The following is a 21,860-nucleotide window of genomic DNA, read 5'->3' as shown; positions in this document are numbered from 1 at the left end:
AATGTCCCTGAGTTGCTAGAAAGAGTGACTAGCATTTAAGTCAACTCCTAAGGTTTTATTTAAACTGCCCAATAGAGTTTTACAAACTCCTAGGTAATATTTAAACTGTCCAATAGGGTCTGCAAATTCCTGAGGCATTGTTTAATTAGATATTCATAAGAGTTCACCCATCTCCGCCCATCCAACCCATCGAATTTAATTACTGAACATTAACCTCAACAAGGGTAAGTGGTCACACCTAGACCTAACCATTGACTAGGGCACCCTGGCTATTCAGTGAGGTGTGGTTAAACCATTGAGTTCAACAGGGTGAGTCAGCTCTGTTGTACTCAAACACATGTCTAATAAATCCTAGCTGTGGGGGGTTTGATTTTTTCCTTTTATTTAAAAAACAAAACATTTTTGGGGTGTTTCCTTCCCCGAGTTTCTACCATGCATCTTTCAGGGTTTTTCAGTAAATAGGACCCCTTTATACAAAGTGGAGTCTCACAAATTTTTTTATTATTATTATTTTATTTTATTTAAAAGGTATACAGGACATGGTGTTCCACCAAAAGTTCTACTCATGTAAAGATCACACAAACCTTCTGACAGAAGATAGTCACAAAAGCCCCTTTTCAATAGATATTTATATTTACAGCTACCAAGTTTTATATCTCATGTATGCCCCCTCATGATTCTCTAACTTAATCCTTTTAGACATCTTACAAATAGTCTTTTTCATAAGCAGGGTTCTGTAACTTTTTGTGCGCACCAGACAGTCAATATAACGCTCTAAGCAAGCGTTTTTTGGCTTGGTCATGGTCTTTAAAACACTGTGAGGATCTCGACTGAATTGCACTGCATTTACCAAAGTCACCCCTTTGCACTAAGTGTTCTTGAGTTAAGCACAGACATTGCATAGCATAACCTATGGCAATAACAGTATTTAATAAGCTTTCCAAACACAGTTCAGCACATAGGCCCCAGAGCTTGCGGTTTATATCCTCTGAAGTCCCAGTCACACAGTCATGGTGCCGCTGGACTGGCGCATCTATGACACAACCCTCACAGTCCAGAAAAAGCTTTTCCCTAAGACAGTGACTAAGGACGGTATAAACACCAACGCGTACAATAGAGCGCATGACTTTTTTACACTTATGATGTGGCACTGGCTCAAGCCACCTCCTCCATTCTTTATGTCTGTCATCCTTGGCGTTCTCTTCAATGCTTTGTATCGGTGTTGAGCAAAAACAAGGTGGGCCCGGTTCGTCTTCCTTGTCTGATGCAATGCTGTCCTGGGTCTTGGGGTCAGCTAGAAAGGCATTGTCAAGCTGTTGAGAGATTTCCAGAAAGAAATAATGTAAGACCCTCTGTTCATTTTTTGTTGTTGTTTGTTTAGGTTTACAAAATCCCGGTTGGTTCCTAACCCCATTATGCCCCATCTTTGATCTTTCATTTACCTGTTTGACTTCTTTTCCGTTCACCTTGTCCAACTCCTGGGAGCTGTGGGCACCTTCCTCCTCCCTCAGACCATCAAGCTCGTCTGGCTGCCTCATGAGCGGTTGGGTTTCGGCATCAGATACTGGTGTATCCATCAGTGGCTGAGCCAAAAGTCTCCCTTCAACTTCTCCTTCTTCCTCAGAACTGTTGCTGATGTAGCGCTTTCTCCTCAGCACCAAAGCAAAGTCCAAACTTCTGGTGGGGTTGGTGAAAGAGTCCATGTTTCCACTCAGCACTTGCACGATCTCTAAAACACGCGCTCTTGGAACAAGATCTCCTCTTTTATGTGGCACTAGAACTTATGGGGAAGTGCTATACTCTCATTGGCAGAGGGTGACATGGGGAGCTCTTAGAGGGGTCACATGACCTACTTCTGGGTGGGTCAACCAGTCCCAGAACTGCCCCCGATTAGTCAAAGAGGTTCATGGGGAGGTCCTACAGAGGAAAAGCCTCTCCTGGTTGGTAGAGGGAGGTGGGGCGAGTCCTTAGAGGTGGTCACATGACACCCTTTACTTCTGGTCACCTGTCCTTCTTGACCCCGGATATACTACCCCCCAAGGGTGGGTCTTCTGGTGACAGGGGGCGGAGCTAAAGGGGTCAAGTGGTGGGGTTAACGTTTGATTGATGGTAGACACTTATACTACTGAGGTAGCTGTCCCAGTACACAGAACTGCGGGCACACCACAGGTGGAGGAGGAGATGGCTCAGAGTGGACACTGGCAGCTGGTTCTTTCTGGCAGCAGGCACTGCTCCACCCCCATTCCAAAACCTCCTGCCGTGGTACTAGGAAACCATTATGCTCTTCTTTATACAGGAGATAAGGAATCACCCCCTGCAATGGAGGAGGAGAAGCCTCGTACCCCCAAGGCTGGGAGGTCTGCTTCCACCACTGCGAATAAGAAATGTAGGGTAGTGGTGGTCAGAGACTCTCTCTTCTGAGGGGGATGGAGGTGCCCATCTGTCGCCCTGACATGTCTTCTCAGGAGGTATGCTGTCTGCCAGGGGACCGTATCTGAGATGTTATGGAGGCATTGTTGAGGATAATCTGACCCTCTGACTACTACCCCATGCTACTCATCCATGAAGGCACAAATGATACTGTGAGGTGTGACGCTGGGCGGATCAAGAGTGCCAACAGGTCTCTGAGAGTACGGGTGAAGGAGTTTGGAGCACAGGTGGTATTCTCTTCGATCCTTCCTGTCGAAGGTAGGGGCCCAGGCAGAGACAGTTGCATCTTGGAGGTGAATGCCTGGCTGTGAGGATGGTGTCACCAGGAGGGCTTTGGCTTCCTCGACCATAGAATGTTATTCCAGGAAGGACTGCTAGGCAGAGATGGCTTTCACTTTTGAGGAGGGGGAAAGACCCTATTTGGACACAGACTGGCTAACCTAGTGAGGAGGGCTTTAAACAATGTTCGATGGGGACAGGTAAGCAAAGCCCACAGGTAAGTGGAGAACATGGAGACCTGGGAGATGGGTCAGAAATGGGAGGGAGTGTGGGCTACAATGGCAGAGAGAATGGAGGGTCAGGGCAAAACTGGGAGGCAAGATCAAATCAGTATCTTACATGCCAAATACAAATGCGAGAAGTATTGTTAATAAGCAGGAAGAACTGAAAGTGCTAATAAAGAAGTACAATTATGACATTGTTGCCATCACAGAAACTTGGTGGGATTATACACTCGATTGGAATGTTTGTATGGAAAGGTACAGCTTGCTCAGGAAGGATAGACAGGGGAAAATGGAGGAGGTGTTGCCTTATATATTAAAAATGAACACACTTGGAGTGAGGTGGAGATGGACATAGGAGATGGAAGTGTTGAGAGTCTCTGGGTTAGGTTAAAAGGGGTTAAAAACAAGGGTGATGTCATGCTAGGAGTCTACTACAGGCCACCTACCCAGGTGAAAGAAGTGGATGAGGCTTTTCTTAAACAACTAACAATATCATCCAAAGTCCAAGATTTGGTGGTGATGGGAGACTTCAACTATCCAGCTATATGTTGGGAAAATAACAGAGGGGCATGGACTATCTAATAAGTTCTTGGACTGCATTGGAGACAACTGTTTATTTCAGAAGGTTGAAAAAGCTACTGGGAGAAGCTGTTCTAGATTTGATCCTAACAAATAGGGAGGAACTAGTTCAGAATTTGAAAGTGGAAGGCAACTTGGGTGAAAGTGAACATGAAATCATAGAGTTCACAATTCTCAGGAAGGGTAGAAGGGAGAACAGCAAAATAGAGACAATGGATTTCAGGAAGGCAGATTTTGGTAAGCTCAGAGAGCTGATAGGTAAGGACCCATGGGAATCGAGAGCGAAGGGAAAAACAACTGAGGAGAGTTGGCAGTTATTCAAAGGGACATTATCAAGGGCCCAAAAGCAAGCTATTGCTCTGCGTCGGAAAGATAGAAAATATGGTAAAAGACTGCCTTGGCTTAACCACGAGACCTTGCATGATCTAAAAATAAAAAAGGAGTCCTATAAAAAATGGAAACTAGGACAAATTACAAAGAATGAATATAGGCAAACAACACAGGAATGCAGGGGCAAGATTAGAAGGGCAAAGTCAAAATATGAGCTCAAACTAGCTACAGCAATAAAGGGAAACAAGAAGACTTTTTATAAATACATTAGAAGTGAGAGGAAGACCAAGGAGAGGGTAGGCCCACTGGTCAGTGAGGAGGGAGAAACAGTAACAGGAAAACTGGAAATGGTAGAGATGCTTAATGACTTCTTTGTTTTGATCTTCTCCAAGAAGTCTGAAGGAACGCCTAACATAGTGAATGCTAGTGGGAAGGGGGAAGGTTTAGCAGATAAAATAAAAAAAGAACAAGTTAAAAATCAGCTAGCTAGAAAAGTTAGATGTCTGCAAGTCACCAGGGCCTGATGAAATGCATCCTAGAATACTCAAGGAGCTGATAGAGGAGGTATCTGAGCCTCTAGATATCATCTTTGGAAAATCATGGGAGACAGGAGAGGTTCCAGAAGACTGGAAAAGGGCAAATATAGTACCCATTTATAAAAAGGGAAACAAGAACAACCCAGGAAACTACAGACCAGTTAGTTTAATTTCTGTGCCAGGGAAGATAATGGAGCAAGTAATTAAGGAAATCATCTGTAAACACTTGGAAGGTGTCAAGTTGATAGGGAACAGACAGCATAGATTTGTAAAGAACAAATCATGTCAAACCAATCTGATAGGATAATGAGTCTTGTGAATAAGGGAGAAGTGGTGGAGGTGGTATACCTAGACTTAAATAAGGCGTTTGATACAGTCTCTCATGATATTATTATCAATAAACTAGGCAAATACAACTTAGGTGGGGCTACTATAAGGTGGGTGCATAACTGGCTGGATAATTGTACTCAAAGAGTAGTTATTAATGGTTCACAATCCTGCTGGAAAGGTATAACAAGTGGGGTTCTGCAGTGGTCTGTTTTTGGACCGGCTCTGTTCAGTATCTTCATTATTTATTTAGATATTGGCATAGAAAGTATGCTTATTAAGTTTGCAGATGATACCAAGTTGGGAGGGGTTGCGACTGCTCTGGAGTATAGGGTCATAATTCAAAATGATCTAGACCAATTGGAAAAATGGTCTGAGGTAAACAGAATGAAGTTTAAGAAAGACAAATGTAAAGTGCTCCACTTAGGAAGGAAGAATCAGTTTCACACATACAGAATGGGAAGCGACTGTCTAGGAAGGAGTATGGCAGAAAGGGATCTAGGGGTTATAGTGGACCACAGGCTGAATACAAGTCAGCAGTGTAATGCTGTTGCAAAAAAAACCAAACATGATTCTGGGATGCATTAACAGGTGTGTTGTGAGCAAGACACGAGAAGTCATTCTTCAGCTCTACTCTGCGCTGGTTAGGCCTCAGTTGGAGTATTGTGTCCAGTTCTGGGCACCGCATTTCAAGCAAGATGTGGAGAAATTGGAGAGGGTCCAGAGAAGAGCAACAAGAATGATGAAAGGTCTAGAGAACATGACCTATGAAGGAAGGCTGAAAGAACTGGTTTTGTTTAGTTTAGAAAAGAGAAGACTTAGGGGGGACATGATTGCCGTTTTCAGGTATCTAAAAGAGTGTCATAAGGAGGAGGGAGAAAACTTGTTCATATTGGCCTCTGAGGATAGCATAAGAAGCAATGGGCTTAAACTGCAGCAAGGGAGGTTTAGGTTGGACATTAGGAAAAACTTCCTGTCAGGGTAGTTAAACACTGGAATAAATTGCCCAGGGAGGTTGTGGAATCCCCATCTCTGGAGATATTTAAGAGTAGGTTAGATAAATGTCTATCAGGGATGGTCTAGACAGTTTTTGGTCTTGCCATGGGGGCAAGGAACTGGACTTGATGACCTCTCGAGGTCCCTTCCAGTCCTAGTATTCTATGATTCTATGTACATTCTGTCATAGATTATCAATACTGACTGTGAAATGACCTAAATGAGAGTAATTATCTTTCAGTTGTAAGGCAAGAATGGTTTGAAATTACTAACGTTAAGAAGGAATCACTCTTGGATCAAAATGTACAGTAAGAGTACATTATTAAAATACAAACTAGGAATCTGTGTTGTACAGGTCCTGCTATGATTAGTAAAACTTAAATAAGCAGAAAATAAAATCTCTTAAAACCAATTTTACATTTCTATGAGCAGTTTTAAATTAAAATGAAAATTGCACATAACCTTCATTATAACTGTCACTATACAGCATTGCACACTATAAGATGTGACATTTCTTGGTGCACATGTTGCCGTGATTGCAAAACAGTAAAATGGCCTTATTAAGGTTGAAGTCTACAAGTTTTGCAGGTTTCATTAGGGAAATATATTCCTTTTCACTAAAGCTGTCTCAGAACCTGTTGCAAGCTGATACGCAGGCCCCCACTGTAGTGAATCAGATGGAATTACTTGTATTCACATCACATTTTTCCCATTGCTGCAGCAGAGGAACCAGCAGGAACGGCATGACTCAAGCACCAGGCTTCTCTGCAGGGATTGTCCTTGGATGCTCTTGTCTAGATTTTTCCATGGAGTTCAGGGAACGATGGGTTAACAAGAACTCTTGCTCTTTCAACTGGGATAAAGTGCTACTTTTCTTCCCCACTTGGGGACAAGGCACCGGTGACTGACCTATGCCATATAACCCTTGCCATTTCTAGTATGGCTTCATTTATCAGGGAAGTGACCTAACTAGATCTCATGGGTGGTAATATTCCCTGTAGCTTATGTTATTGAGAGTCCTGCATGTCTGAGGACATGTGGATCTTCTTCATCATTCTCTGCAGTTGAAATTCTCTTTGATCATCCAGGAAAGACCATGAAGCTGGTACAGCCACCTCATCAGGTTATGAGGATAATACTCCTGTTGGTACCAACAGATCCATCTTGTTTTCCTCCTCTTCTGTGGGTTAAGGGGAGGTTCTCCACCCTTTAGAGGAGAGGGGTAGTTAAGACTCTGTTGCATTGCACAAGTGTTTAAGATCGTATGTCTACACTGCCACTCTAGTTCGAACTAGGGTGGCTAATGTAAGCATTCAAACTTTCAAATGAGGAGTAGCGGTAGTTCAAATTAGGAGCTTTAATTCGAACTACCTAGTCCGTGCTGCGTGTAGCATTTAAAAAATGGGCATTTAAAAATGGCAGTGCCCGGGAACATGCAAATAAAGCCCTAGTTCGAACTAGGGTGGTAGTGTAGACATACCCATTGGTCCCCCCAAAAAAAGCTAGTATGAAGGATCAAAAGTAGATTGCCACAGTCTCCAAAGCACTAGGTATCCTGGTGCTTAGGGGCAGTGAGGTGCTTGCTCTGTCCAGTGATGACAACTGTCTGGCTGTGTGTGTGTGTTTGTGTGCTCCCTCTGTATGTCATGCTGTCTTTGCACAAGTACCCAGCACAGCAGACTCTGAGTGAGCCTCAGGGATCACAGAATCAGATATGCTACAAAGATACCTGTGTCAGGTTTATTGTAAATAAACCACAGTAATAACTTCCCCAAATCAGATGTCTATGGTAGGCTAAGAATGTATGGCTGTGACAATGGATCTGGCTCAGTCATTAGCATGGGATTCACCACAGCTCTTTGTCCAGCCTAGGGAGCAAAGTCAAGATACTCCAACATTTATAGACTGAGACAAACAATCTATGATACACACCTTACATATCATATGACGCGTTTTGTAACATGTTTGTTATCTCCCTTTAGACTTCTCTCCTAATAGTTCAGACAAAGCATTCCTTTTCACTACCCGTTTTTGTACATTCACTCCTGGGCTGTGTCTACACGGGCATGAATTTCCGGAACTGCTTAAAACGGAATACTATTCCATTTTCAGTTTTTCCGGAAAAGGAGCGTCTACATTGGCAGGCTGCTTTTCCGGAAAAGCCCTTTTTCCGGAAAAGCATCTGTGGCCAATGTAGACATGCTTTTCCGGAAAAGAGCCCTGATCACCATTTTCGCGATCAGGGCTTTTTTCCGGAAAAGACTACTGGGCTGTCGACACTGGCCCTTTTCTGGAACAGTGTTCTGGAATAAGGACTTATGCCCGAGCGGGAGCAGAATAGTTTTTCCGGAATAGCGGCTGATTTTGTACAGTAGAGCGTCGTTGCTTTTCCGGAAATTCAAGGGCCAGTGTAGACTGCTCGCAGCTTATTCCGGAAAAGTGGCTGATTTTCCGGAATAAGTGGCCCAGTGTAGACACAGCCCTGATGTTTCAGACAAAATATCACTTTTGTCAAAATATTTTATCATGTGCTAGGTTAAGGTGTCCTTGTCCTGTCCTGGGGGAATGTATATACATGTTCCATGTGTTTTAGCAGTATTAGCAGTCCTAGTGCTGAGTTCATGCTCCAGACACTGACTTGCAGGCAAACATCTGTTTTTGACAGGACCTGCCTGTTACTCTTAGTATAACTCTTGCTGACTTTGGTTTAGGTCCCAGGCTCTTTCTCCTACAGGTTCCATAAAGTGAATCTGAAGCCAAATCTACCATGCCTGCTATGTTTGGCTAGGGAAATAGTGCCAAATACTACACTTAGCATAGACATAGCACAAAACAGGACTATGTAGCACTTTAAAGACGATCTTGTTAGTCTTTAAAGTGCTACATAGTCCTGTTTTTTGCTTCAGCTACACCAGACTAACACGGCTACATTTCTATCACTATGTAGCATAGATTTGAGCTTCTCCAAGGCAACAGAGGCAGCCCCTGGTAGTTGTCACTTACCAAAAGGAAGGGTTGAGTGGGGACAGGAGATGGATTACATCCAGGATACTGGGCATAAAAACTACAAGACCCATGCTGGGAGACCATAAGGTTCCCTGGAGTGGGCATTCCAACAATAGCTGGGGAACTATCCAAACATGAAGAATAATAGATATCTTTAAAGATTTATGGGAAGAAGTGAAAGAATTGTTCAGTGTCCAGAGCTGATTCTGATGCAGGCCATGTAGTAGTAAGAAGGAAATGGCAGGGCCTTTGGTCCACTCTCCCACAACATGCCCTCAATGCAGAGATAAGGAGAGCAGGGATGGACCAACAAATGCTGCTGGAATTGTACAGTCCCAGTCATGTAGAACACAGACATGCCCCTATTTCCCTAGGGCTATGTCTAGACTGCAAGCCTCTTTTGAAAGAGCCTCTTTCGAAAAAGAGCGTCTAGACTGCACGCGGAACTTTCGAAAAAGCAAGCCGCTTTTTCGAAAGAAAGCAGCAAGTGAGTTTGGATGCTCTCTTTCTAAAAAGCCCTGTTTGCTTTCAAGAACGCCTTTTTTTGAAAGAGCACTTTCGAAAAAAGGTGTTCTTCCTCGTGAAATGAGGTTTACCGCCGTCGAAAGAAAAGCCGCGTTCTTTCGATTTAATTTTGAAAGAACACGGCTGCAGTCTAGATGCAGGTGAAGTTTTTTCAAAAAAGGCTACTTTTTTCGAAAAAACCCCTGAGTCTGGACACAGCCTAGGAGGGCAGAGAAGCACTGGAATGGGTTACCTGGGGAGGTGGTGTAATCTCCATCCCTAGAGGTTTTTAAGTCCTGGCTTGACAAAGCCTTGGCTGAGATGATTTAGTTGGGGTTTGTCCTGCTTTGAGCAGGTGGTTGGATCTGATGACCTTCTGAGCTCTCTTTCAGCCCTAATTGTCTATGATTCTATTATTTCCCTTTAATTGGAGCAATGGTAACTGTGCAATGCCAATAAAAGCAAAGATAGAGTCGGTATTTTGTTAATCTTTTTAAAGTGTGACAAACTTGGGCTTGGATAGAATTCCTGCAACTTCCCTGGCCTTGCAGACTGATTGTCATTTTAGTCTGTCAGACTGGCCTGCTCAGAATAATGTCAGCAGCAAAATTTCCTTAGCTTCAATAAGCTCTGAATAGGGCCTGCGAGTAGCGATATTACCCCAGCTTTGAAGTCAATTATCTGAATTTGTCATTGACTCTGTCCTCACACACCATTTACTTCTACTGTGATATCAACAGAAAACACCATCTGCTCATTCTTCAGCTGTTCCTAAAATTTACTAGCACTTTTGATTGCAAAGCCACTTGTGGTACACTCCAAATGAAACCTGCTGCTCTGGTGAAGGGGTAACACATAGCCTAGGGCATCCTCCCAAATTCCCCATTGTTCCTGAATGTTGCTAGCAGGTATGCGTGGGACAGCAAATGCTCCTTGAAAGGAATACTGGTAAGCTCCTTAGCAACAGGCAGCAAAGAGTTGCGGTGTGATCAATCCACAGGGAAGAAGATACAGGAAGGGAGAAATGGAGTAGAGGGCACATGAGGGAAGTTTAACTCCCTGTGTGGAATATGGTGTGATCCAGGCTGCAGGAAGCTTCGCTCATTTCTTTCCTTTGGGCAGCAGGGAGTCCCCTGGCATTGAACTCAAAGAAGAGGTGTCAAGTATCAGAGGGGTAGCCGTGTTAGTCTGAATCTGCAAAAGCGACGAGGAGTCCTGTGGCACCTTATAGACTAACTGAAGTGTAGGAGCATAAGCTTTCGTGGGCAAAGACCCACTTCGTCAGATGCATGTAGTGGGAAGAGGCTCTTTCTTGGCTCTTAGAGAAATCTCTGAGCTACAAGGTGACATTGAGGTGTGGTGAGAATCCACAGGCCTCATCTAGCCAATGCTCTGACTGTCCTGTCTCTGTCATTCTGCAGAATGCAGCACCTGGCTCCTTGTTTGCATGAGACCACTTGGCTATAAGGTCATTCTTTGCCTCTTTAGTACTTCTCACCACCAGGGATTCCAGTCCAGGTGGTAGCTCTTCTGTGAGTGAGAGACTCTTGCTGTAGGCTATGTCTACACTGTAGGCTTCTTGCGCAAGAACTGTTTTCCACAAGAGTTCTTGTGCAAAAGGTCTTCCACAAGAGTCTTCCATGTGCTTTTGCGCAAGAGTGTCCAAGGCAGTGTGGATGCTCTCTTGCACAAGAAAGCTGATGGCCATTTTAGCCATAGGGGTTTCTTGGGCCAGAAAATCATGTTGCCTGTTTACACTGCCTTCTTGTGGAAGAGCTCTTGCGCAAGAGGGCTTATTCCTCATGGGGAGAAGAATAACTCTTCCAGAAGATGCTCTGTTTTCCGACGCTGGACTATAAATTTACTTGCTCAAGAACACGCGTGCAGTGTGGTAACCTGGCAAGTTTTGGCGCAAAAACAGCTGCTCTTGCGGAAAAAGCCTGCACTGTAGACGTAGCCTATGAGTTCTCATTTGCATGAGTCCTGATCTCATTTGCATATTATCTGCCGATCCATTTTTGCGCTGGAGTTTTTGAGCAAAAACAAGCAGTGTAGACATTTCCTTTTTGTGCAAAATCAAGTGATAAGCTGAACTAAGACCATATCTTCAGTACAATCACTAGTTACTGCAGTGACTGATGTCCACTCCACCCTCCTTCTGTAAGTGGTGCATGCCTTTAGCAGGAGTGATTCCACCAACTGAAGAGCAGAAGCATGGGTGGGCTGAGAGCCAGGACACTTAGCTCTGCACTTCTCCCTGCCAGGAGGACAATTATCCCCACAAGAGCAGGGCTGGGGGGAGGGACGGGCAGGGAGCCCAAGCAGCAGCCAGAGCAGGGAGCCTGAGTGACAGCCTCTCTTGGAGCAGAGACTGAACAGTAACACAGCTGGGCAGAGGAGCTTTTTTGTCAATTCCATGGCTCCAGCAGAGCCTTGAAATTGGCAAGGCAGCCAAGAGCTGATGTAAGGAACCCTGGGTGTGTCTAGACCACAGGGTTTTGTTGACAAAAGTGGACTTCTGTTGACAAAACTATACCTGCATCTATGCTACCGCCAAGTTCTGTTGACAGGAAGTCGACAGAATGCAGCAGTTTTATCGACGGCGGTAAACCTCATTCTATGAGGAATAATGCCTTTGTCAACAGAGTGCTGTTGGAAAAAGGTAAGTGTGGATGCAGGAAAGAATTTATGACGACATTAAAGGCCTCCAGGAAGAAGCCTTGGTGGACACTCTTGCCACAGCTTTCAACCCTATTGTTCCTGCCTGCAGCCATCTTTAAAAGGCACAGGCACCCAGGATTACCATTCTGGCAGCAAGCCAGCAACAGCCAGGACCCTGAGATCATGCAGCTCTGTCTGGTCAGGAAACTCGGAGCCATGTCCCAGGGACAAGCCCCCCAAGACACCCCTGGCCCTTCCAGGGACACATCCCCCTAGGAAGCCAGGGGCACCAAACGCTGGGCACCCTCCTAGCCTGGGCCCAAGATAAAAGCCCTCTTGGAGCTGTGGTCTGAAGAGGAGGCTCTTCAGCTCCCATAGTCCAGGCGCAGGAACGTGGACATGTACTCCAGAATGGCTGATGGTCTGGCAAGGAAAGGCCACCACCCTGCACCATACCCCAGGTCACAGCCAAGGTGAAGGAGTTGTGGCAGGGGTACGTCAGGGCCCGTGAGCGCAGCTCCCACTCTGGGTAAATGGCACACTACTGTGCCTGCTACAAGGACATGGACTGGATCCTGGGGGCAGGGGAATCCCTGCCTCCTGAGAGGCTTGTGGAATCTGGCTTAGAGACCCCTTGTCGCGAGGTGTCCCACACCGCACTGCTTGGCCCTGGAGTTGGGCCGTACACTTCCAGGCCCGGCAGTCTAGTTCATCACAAACACAGGCCCAGAGGCTTAGTCCAAGGTCAATGCAGGCCCGGAGGACTAGCCCATCACAAACGCAGGCCCAGAGGCCCAGCCCAAGTTCAATGCCGGCCCTGAGGCCCAGCCCAAGTTCAACGCCGGCCCTGAGGCCTAGCCCATCACAAATGCCGGCCCTGAGGCCTAGCCCAAGGTCAATGCAGGCCCTGAGGCCTAGCCCAAGGTCAATGCCGGCCCTGAGGCCCAGTCCAAGGTCAATGCCGGCCCAGAGGCGTAGCCCATCACAAACACAGGCCCTGAGGCATAGTCCATCCTCTGGGAGGATGGGTAGGGGGTCCAGGCCCTCCCTCTTCACCTGATCCCAACCCAGGGCCCTCTTAGTGGTGGGTGGTTCCCACCATTGGCTCGGTGGGGAGTTCTCCCTGAAACGCACCGAGCCCCCCAGGGGATTCCCTGCCCCTTGCCCTGGGTTGCTTCCTACCCCAGCCCCGTGGCTGATGGAGACCCCACCTGCAGGCGCTGGGCTGGTGGCGACCGTGCCATTGGCAGGTCCGGCGTCTGGGGTTGTCCACGTGGTGGGGCGTGCCGCCCCCTGTGGTCGGCGTTGCGGTCGTGCTCGGCCCAGGGATGGTAGCAGCAACGGTGGCAGGCCCAGCGGCTCTTGCTCCAGCAGTAGGTCCGGCTATGGCTCTGGAGGTTGGGCAGGAGTTCCTCCTTCCCCGGAGGCCAGCTGTAACTGAGCTGTTTCCCTGGACTTTATACCTGGCCTGCAGTTGGAGCATGTTTTTCCATTAAAAACGTTTGCAGAAAAAAGCGTCTAGATTGGCACGGACGCTTTTCCGCAAAAGCACTTTTTGCGGAAAAGGGTCCGTGCCAATCTAGACATGGTTTTGCGCAAGAAATCCCCGATCGCCATTTTCTCCATCGGGGCTTTTTTGCACAAAACAGTTTTTAGCTGTCTACACTGGCCCTCTTGCACAAATACATTTCCGCAAGAGGGCTTTTGCCCTAATGGGAGCAGCATAGTATTTCCGCAAGAAGCACTGATTTCTTACATGAGATCATCAGTGTTCTTGCGGAAATTCAAGGGGCCAGTGTAGACAGCTGGCAAGTTTTTCTGCAAAAGCAGTTGCTTTTGCAGAAAAACTTGCCAGTCTAGACACAGCCAGTGTGTGATGAATGAGTACAATGTGTGAATGTGGGGCCAGGATGGGTTTTGGGGAGGAAGGCACCAGGGACATGGGGCAATCCCACATTTGGAAGGCCCTGGGGAAAATCATCAGCCTCCTTGGGAGAATTGTTCCCTCAGGGCTTCTCGAATGCGCAAGCCCAGCTGTTGTGCTTGCCGGATGGCAGCTGTCCACGGCTGCTCAAAGTGACGCCCCTCCACATCAGCCCGTGTCCCCCACGCAGGGAGGAAGGCCTCCCCTTTCCTCTCCGCTAGGTTGTGCAGCACACAGCATTCTGCAACCACATCGGGGATGTTGTGTTCCCCCATGTCCAGCCGAGTGAGCAGGCATCTAAATCTGCCCTTCAGATGGCCAAAGGCGCACTCCACCTGGAAGCGAGCCCAATTCAGGTGGGAATTAAACAGTGCCCTGCTCGCATCCAGGTGGCTGGTGTAGGGCTTCATGAGCCAGGGCATAAAGGGATACGCTGCGTCGTCCATGATGCACGTAGGCATCTGCGCATCCCTAACTGCATAGTTCCTCTCTGGTAAAAATGCCCCAACCTGCAGCCTGCGGTACAGATAGGAGCTCCGGAATATGTGGGCATCTTGTGTCTTGCCTGACCACCTTACACAAATGTCTGTGAATTGTCCCTGGTAGTTGACCAGGGCCTGCAGCACCATGGAATACTAGCCCTTTCTATTAATATACTGTGCTGCTCGATGGGGTGGTGAGCGGATAGGGATGTGAGTCCCTTCGAGTGCTCCATCACAGTTCGGAAAACCCAGCCCCACAAATCCGGCGAAGATGGTATGCAGGTCTCTAAGGCAGACAGTCCTGTGAAGCAGCTTCAAATTGATGGCTGTCACCACGTGCAGAAAGGGACAAATACAATCACACATAACAAGACATTAGAGGAGTAGCATGAGCTGATGAGAGGTGCTCTCCGACCCCACCCCTCCCAGACCCCAAGAACCCTCAGACAATCCCCCGGTGTCCTCCGCACCACCGCAGGGTGAAGCCAAGCAGGCTTCTACCACTCCCACCTCATCCCCCATTCTCTGTGCCCGGTCCTGACAGTCCCCCTTGTCGTGGAACGAGGTGTACTGGTATTTCGAATTAGAGAGCCTAATTCAAACTACCTACTCCGTGCCATGTGTAGCCCCGGGCACGGAGTCTGCACTAATGGGGATTTAAAAATGGCGGCGCCCGGCAAGATGCAAATGAAGCCCGGGATATTTAAATCCTGGGCTTCATTTGCAACCTCGAATGTCTATATTAGCCACCCTAGTTCAAACTAGGGTGGCAGTGTAGACATACCCTAACAGATTTATTGAAGCATAAGCTTTTGTGGGCAAAGACCCACTTCGTCTGGTGCATGTCAAGGAGTCTGGTGGCATCTTTAAGACTAAAAATTTTATTATGGTGTAAGCTTTCATGAATTGTAATGCACTTTGTCAGACGTCTGAAAGAAAAGAAAAGAAGCACATAGGAGAGATAGAGTGATGGGAGTGTTACATCAGAGCTAATTCAATCAGGATGGGTATGGATAAGAAGGTGAGAAACCCTAAAGTAGAAAATTACTTATGGTAAAGAGCAAGCCATACCAAATCACTATCCAGGCCCATTCTGATGGGGTCAAATTTGCATATGAATTCCAGCTCAACAGATTCATGCCATAGCCTTTTTTTAAAGGTTTTGTTTGTTTTGTTTTGTTGTGTTTCTTGAGGATGGCAGCTTTCAACTCTGTGTGTCTGGGGAGGTTAAAATGTTCTCCCACTGTTTTGTGTTCATTTATTCTGTTATATACAGTCCAATTTGTCCAATGTCCATGGCAGAGGGGATTTGCTGGCACATGATGGCATATATCATGTTAGTAGATGTGCAGGTGAATGCGCCTTTGATTATCTGGACATAAATGCTGTGGCATGAATAACGAGGATAGGAGAGAAGGCACTTTGTATGTTCATGAGGGATAGTGAAAAATTTTCCATCACAACTGTTTTTTATATGGGAAGTTTGAGTTTCCAACTAAAAGAAATTTATCACAAAAAGTATTGGCTTTCCCTGGAAAATGTTACCTTCTCAGCAAAAAAACCCAAACACCCAAAACGTTGATTCTGAAATGCCACTGTGGTGCCTCAAGGACATTTTCAGCTGATGTCTGTCTCCGTTTTCCTTTAGGGCCATGCTCCTCAGCAGGACTACAGTTCCCATGCTGCACCATGGCCAAAACACTCCCAGAATGCAACATGATATAAGCAACAGGGGAGACACCAGCTGGCCATGGAGTCTAGCCCATAGATGAGAATGGGAGAAATTAGATACTCAAACTACCGTGCACATGAGACTTAGCAGTGGCATTTCTGAATTTTAAAAAATGATTTTTTTTTCTTTCACCAAAAAATAATGTTTCTATGGAAAAGTTCAATGAGCTATTTTTTCCAATTTAATCAAAAATTTCCACCCAAAACCAAGTCTGACGAGCACTAGTCCTGAGTCATATAAAATAAAGGGTAGCTCCCCCAGGCTCCGCCTGGCACCAACTCTGGCATTGTTTTAGTGCCAGGCATTTGTGGGTATATACCCCTCCTTTTGGTGTATCTTAGTAAGTTTCATGCCCCCCCTTGGAGTCTTTTATTTTACAAATTATGTTTTAAAATTTTGCAAAGTTTGAATTCTAGAAGCCTCTGTAGATTGGCTGAGCCTTGGTAGGAAGAGGGACTTTCAGGCAGACCAGAGCTTTATAAAGCAGTGAGCAAGTGACCAAGGAGCTTGAGAACAGGTGAGTGCTAACAGGGAGTTTAGAGAGGGATTTTGGAAGGGAAGAGGGTAGGGCACGAGGTTCTCTTGCCTTTCCTTTTAAATCCTTTCTCCAGGACAGCAGGGATGGATGGTGATAGGTCTGCTGTTGTTACCTGCACAGCGTGTGCCATGTTTGTCTTCCTCCCAGAAGAAAGAACGGATTTCATCCGCGCTAAGTTCAAGCTGGTTGCCATTTTGGAAGAAAAAATTAGAGGACTAGAGGCCCAAGTGTCGACCCTACGCTCTATGAGAGAGGATGAAGACGTCCTCTATAGAAGACAGTATTTAATCTTGCAAGCACGGCAGGCAGAAGAGCTGGAGAGGGCAGTACGGGACCAGGAAGAGAACTGCCAGCATGTAACTTCTAGAAGGGGAAAAAGGCCAGCATGGGAATCCCCTGATGCTATAGAGGTAAGTAATTGCTTTCAGGCTCTCTCCACAGGCTCTGCAATGGTGAATGCTTTAGAAGGGACCTCACATGGAAGAAACTGCAAGGGAACACCATCTGCTGGAAGGCATGGGATGCGTAGTCCTAGGGATGGGTGTTCCACGACCACCACCCCCAAAAGAAAATGACGGGTGGTGGTGGTCAGGGACTCCCTTCTAAGAGGGACTGAGCCATCCATCTGCCGTCCGGACCTGGAATCTTGAGAGATGGGCTGCTTACCGGGAGCTCGAATTCAGGATATGACTGAGAAGCTTACCAAACTGATCAAACCTTTGGATCGCTACCCCTTCCTTCCGAGGTGTACCGGTAGTTCGGAATAGGAAGCCTAGTTCGAACTACCTAGTTCGAGCCCCGTGTAGCTGCACTGCACGGGGTTCAAACCAGCGGGGTTTTAAAAATGGCAGCTCCCCGCTTATGCAAATGAAACCCGGGAAATTCAAATCCCGGGCTTCATTTGCAAGTGCGGTATGCCTACATTACCCTCCTAGTTCGAACTAGGAGGGTAGTGTAGACATACCCCAAGAGAGGAAGGAGCCTCTTTGCAGACAGGCTTGCAAACCTAGTGAGGAGGGCTTTAAACTAGGTTCGTTGGGGGACGGTGACCGAAACTCTGAGCGGAGTGGTAAAGTTGGATATTGGGAAGAAATGCAAAGAGGAACGAGCAAGAAAGAAGGACCCCTGATTTGAATGGAGAAGATAGGGTGATCAAGTGGTTATCTGAGGTGTTTGTACACTAATGCGAGAAGCCTGGGCAACAAACAGGAAGAACTGGAGGCCCTGGCCCAGTCCAAGAAATATGATTTAATTGGGATAATAAAGACTTGGTGGGATGACTCGCATGACTGGAGCACTGTCATGGAAGGGTATAGACTGTTCAGGAAGAACAGGCAGGGGGGAAAAGGAAGAGGAGTTGCACTATATGTAAGAGAGCACTATGATTGCTCTGAACTCCAGTATACAGAGGGAGAAAAACCTGTTGAGAGTCTATGGGTTAAGTTTAGAGGTGCAAACAACAGCAGTGATACTGTGGTACATGTCTCCTACAGGCCACCGAATCAAGCGGATGAGGTAGATGAGGCTTTCTTCGGACAACTGAGAGAAGCTTTCAGATCGCAGGCCCTGGTTCTCTTGGGGGACTTTAATCACCCTGATATCTGTTGGGAAACCAATACGGCAGTACACAGGCAATCCAGGAAGTTTTTGGAGAATGTTGGGGATAACTTCTTGGTACAATTGCTGAAGGATCTGAACAGGGGCCATTCGCAGCTTGACCTTCTGCTCACAAACAGGGAGGAACTAATTGAGGAAGTAGACGTGGGTGACAACTTGGGTAGCAGTGATCATGAGATGGTAGATTTCAGGATCCTGACCAAACGAAGAGAAGAGAGTAGTAAAATACACACCTTGGTCTTCAGAAAAACAGATTTTGACTCCCTCAGAGACCTGATGGGTAGAATCCCCTGGGATGCTAACATGAAGGGGAAAGGAGTCCAGGACAGCTGGCAGTATTTTAAAGAAGCATTATTGAAGGCACAGAAAGATACCGTCCCAATGCGTAATAAGAGAGGCAAACATGGTAGGAGACCGGATAGCCTTATGGGGGAAATCCTTGGTGAACCTAAGCACAAAAAGGGAGCTTACAAAAAGTGGAAACTCGGACAAATGACCAGGGAGGGCTTTAAATGTATAGCTCGAGAATGCTGGGGGTTATCAGGAAGGCAAAAGCGCAATTAGAATTGCAACTGGCAAAGGATGTGAAGGATAACAAGAAAGGTTTCTATAGGCATGTTAACAAGAAGAAGGTGATCAGAGAGGGTGTGCAGCCCCTAATGGATGAAGGAGGTAACCTAGTGACAGATGATGTGGGGAAAGCTGAAGTACTCAATGCTTTCTTTGCCTCTGTATTCATGGACAAGGTAGGCTCCCGGACTAATGCTCTAAGTGACGCAAGATGGGATGAAGATGGACAGCCCTTGGTGGGTAAAGAACAGGTTAGGAACTATTTAGAAAAGCTAAACGTAAACAAATCCATGGGTCCGGACTTAATGCATCCGAGGGTACCGAGGGAGTTGGCAAATATAATTGAGGAGCCTTTGGCCATTATCTTTGAAAAGTTGTGGAGATCAGGAGAGAGCCCGGATGATTGGAAAAAGGCAAATGTAGTGCCCATCTTCAAAAAAGGGAAGAAGGACAATCCAGGGAACTATAGGCCGGTCAGTCTTACCTTGGTTCCTGGAAAAATCATGGAAGGGATCCTTAAGGAATCCATTTTGAGGCACTTGGATGAGAGGAAAGTGATTAGGAATAGTCAGCATGGATCCACAAAGGGAAAGTCATGCCTGACCCATCTGATTAGCTTCTATGATGAGGTAACTGACTCTGTGGACCTCGGAAAGTCAGTGGATGTGATATACCTTGACTTTAGCAAGGCTTTTGATACGGTCTCCCACAATATTCTTGCCAGCAAGTTAAGGGAATATGGATTGGACAAATGGACGGTAAGATGGCTAGAAAGCTGGCTAGAAGGTCAGGCCCAGCGGGTAGTGATCAATGGGTCGATGTCAGGATGGTGGTCGGTTTCTAGCAGAGTGCCCCAATGTTCGGTTCTGGGACCGGTTTTGTTCAATATCTTTATTAATGACCTGGATGAGGGGATGGATTGCACCCTCAGCAAGTTTGCGGATGACACTAAGCTGGAGGGAGAGGTAGATACACTTGAGGGCAGAGATAGGGTCCAGAGTGACTTAGACAAATTGGAGAATTGGGCCACAAGAAATCTGATGAGGTTCAACAAGGACAAGTGCAAAGTCCTGCACTTGAGATGGAAGAATCCCAAGCATTGTTACAGGCTGGAGAGCCACCAGTAGTAGTTCTGCAGAAAAGGACCTGGGGGTTACAGTGGGGAATGTCTAGACTGGCATGATTTTGCGGAAATACTTTTAACTGAAAAGATTTTCCATTTAAAGTATTTCCGCAAAAGAGCATCTAGATTGGCAACGATGATTTTGCGCAAAAAGTGCTTTTGCGCAAAAGCATCTGTGCCAATCTAGACGCACTTTTGCGCAAGAAAGCTCCGATGGCCATTTTAGCCATTGGGCTTTCTTGCGCCAAAAATGTAGGTGCCTGTCTACACTGGCCCTCTTCCATAAGTATTCCTGCACAAGAGGGCTTATCCCTGAGTGGGCGCGTGAAAGTATTTGCGCAAGAAACACTAACATAAGAACATAAGATTTTGTACATGTAGCCAATGTAGACAGCTGGCAAGTTTTTGTGGAAAAGAGCGTCTAGATTGGCAGTGACGCTTTTGCGCAAAAGCATCTGTGCCAATCTAGACTTGGTTTTGTGCAAGAAAGCCCCGATCGCCATTTTCGCCATTGCTTTTGCGGAAAAACTTAGAGCAGTGCGACCAGGGGAGCAAAGCGGACAGGGGACTGCAGACAGGGGAGTTGAAGAGGGAGAGCAAAGCGACCCCACCGCCGAAGAGGCTACCCAGTGAGAGTACAAGCTGTGGTGTGAGTGTGTGCCTGTGCCTGACTGTTTGAATTTTACAGTTTGAAGTGTGAATTGAGAGTCTGATTCCAGGTGAGTGCTAGCAGTTTCAGTTTCAGCTTCTGTGGCAGTTGGGACTGAGAGCCTGCCATTGTTCCCTTGATTGCCTCTGATTAGCCTCAGGCTCAGCCTTCCCCTGTGTGACTCAGAAGGGGGCAGGCCTGACCTAGGCAAGCAGGCTTTAAAAAGCCAGAGCAGTGCGACCAGGGGAGCGAAGCGGACAGGGGACTGCAGACAGGGGAGTTGAGCAGAGGGAGTGACTGATGGTGATGAAGACCCGAAGCGCTTGTGCCAGTACTTCTCCTGTCTCCTCCACCTGTGCCTGTATCCAGACAGAGATCCTGAGCATGGATGCCTCTACCCAGGTCCTGGTGTGGTCTTGCTGTAGTTGTGGCTTGCAATTCCCACTGAGTGATCTCCAGGCTGGGGGAGACAACCGTTGTGAAAGGTGCCTGCTGGTGGAATCTCTCAGGCAGCAGGTGGGAGAGGTACAGGAGGAGGTGGCCAGGCTGAGGAGCATTCGAAGCCATGAGGAATTCCTGGACAGTATTCCTGTGGAGTCCACGGAGGTCACTGTCCTAGGATGTGGGACTGTTGACCAGCCACTTATGGAGGAGGCAGTGGTGCAGGGTGAGAACTGGCAGCTGGTTACTTCCGGCAGCAGGCAGTGTTCCACCCCTGCTCCTAACCCTCCCACTGTGTTGTTACATAACCGTTACACTTTACTTTCAGCAGGAGACAAGGAGTCACCCCCCACAGTGGAGGAGACCAGGCCTTGCACCACCAAGGTTGAGCAGTCTCCTGCTACCACTGCGAGGAGGAAACGTAGGGTAGTGGTGGTTGGAGACTCTCTTCTGAGGGGAACGGAGGCACCCATCTGTCGCCCTGACAGCTCATCTCGAGAGGTATGCTGTCTGCCAGGGGCCCGTATCCGAGATGTTACGGAGGCATTGTCGAGGATTATCCGGCCCTCTGACTACTACCCCATGCTACTCATCCACGTGGGCACAAATGATACTGCCAGGTGTGACACTGAGCGGATCAAGTGTGACTACAGGGCTTTGGGAGTACGGGTGAAGGAGTTTGGAGTACAGGTGGTATTCTCCTCTATCCTTCCTGTCAAAGGTAGGGGCCCGGGCAGAGAGAGGTGCATCCTGGAGGTGAATGCCTGGCTGCGACGATGGTGTCGCCAGGAGGGATTCGGCTTCCTTGATCACGGGGTGCTCTTCCAGGAAGGACTGCTTGGCGGAGATGGAGTTCACCTTTCCAGGAGCGGGAAGGCCTTGTTTGGACACAGACTGGCTAACCTTGTGAGG

The 21,860-nt window shown here is 47.1% G+C and overlaps 1 pseudogene; it reads right to left on the bottom strand.

The window, feature by feature from the left end:
* Nucleotides 1-640: 640 nt before the first annotated feature.
* LOC149524265 (uncharacterized) lies at nucleotides 641-1,842 on the bottom strand (annotated as a pseudogene).
* Between the last annotated feature and the right edge of the window lie 20,018 nt (nucleotides 1,843-21,860).

Source organism: Pelodiscus sinensis, chromosome 5 (assembly GCF_052426305.1).
Source record: "Pelodiscus sinensis isolate ZL-2025 chromosome 5, ASM5242630v1, whole genome shotgun sequence".
Lineage (NCBI taxonomy): Eukaryota > Metazoa > Chordata > Testudines > Trionychidae > Pelodiscus > Pelodiscus sinensis.
The sequence above is the reverse complement of the archived record's forward strand: the minus strand, read 5'-3'. Positions and strand labels throughout refer to the sequence as shown.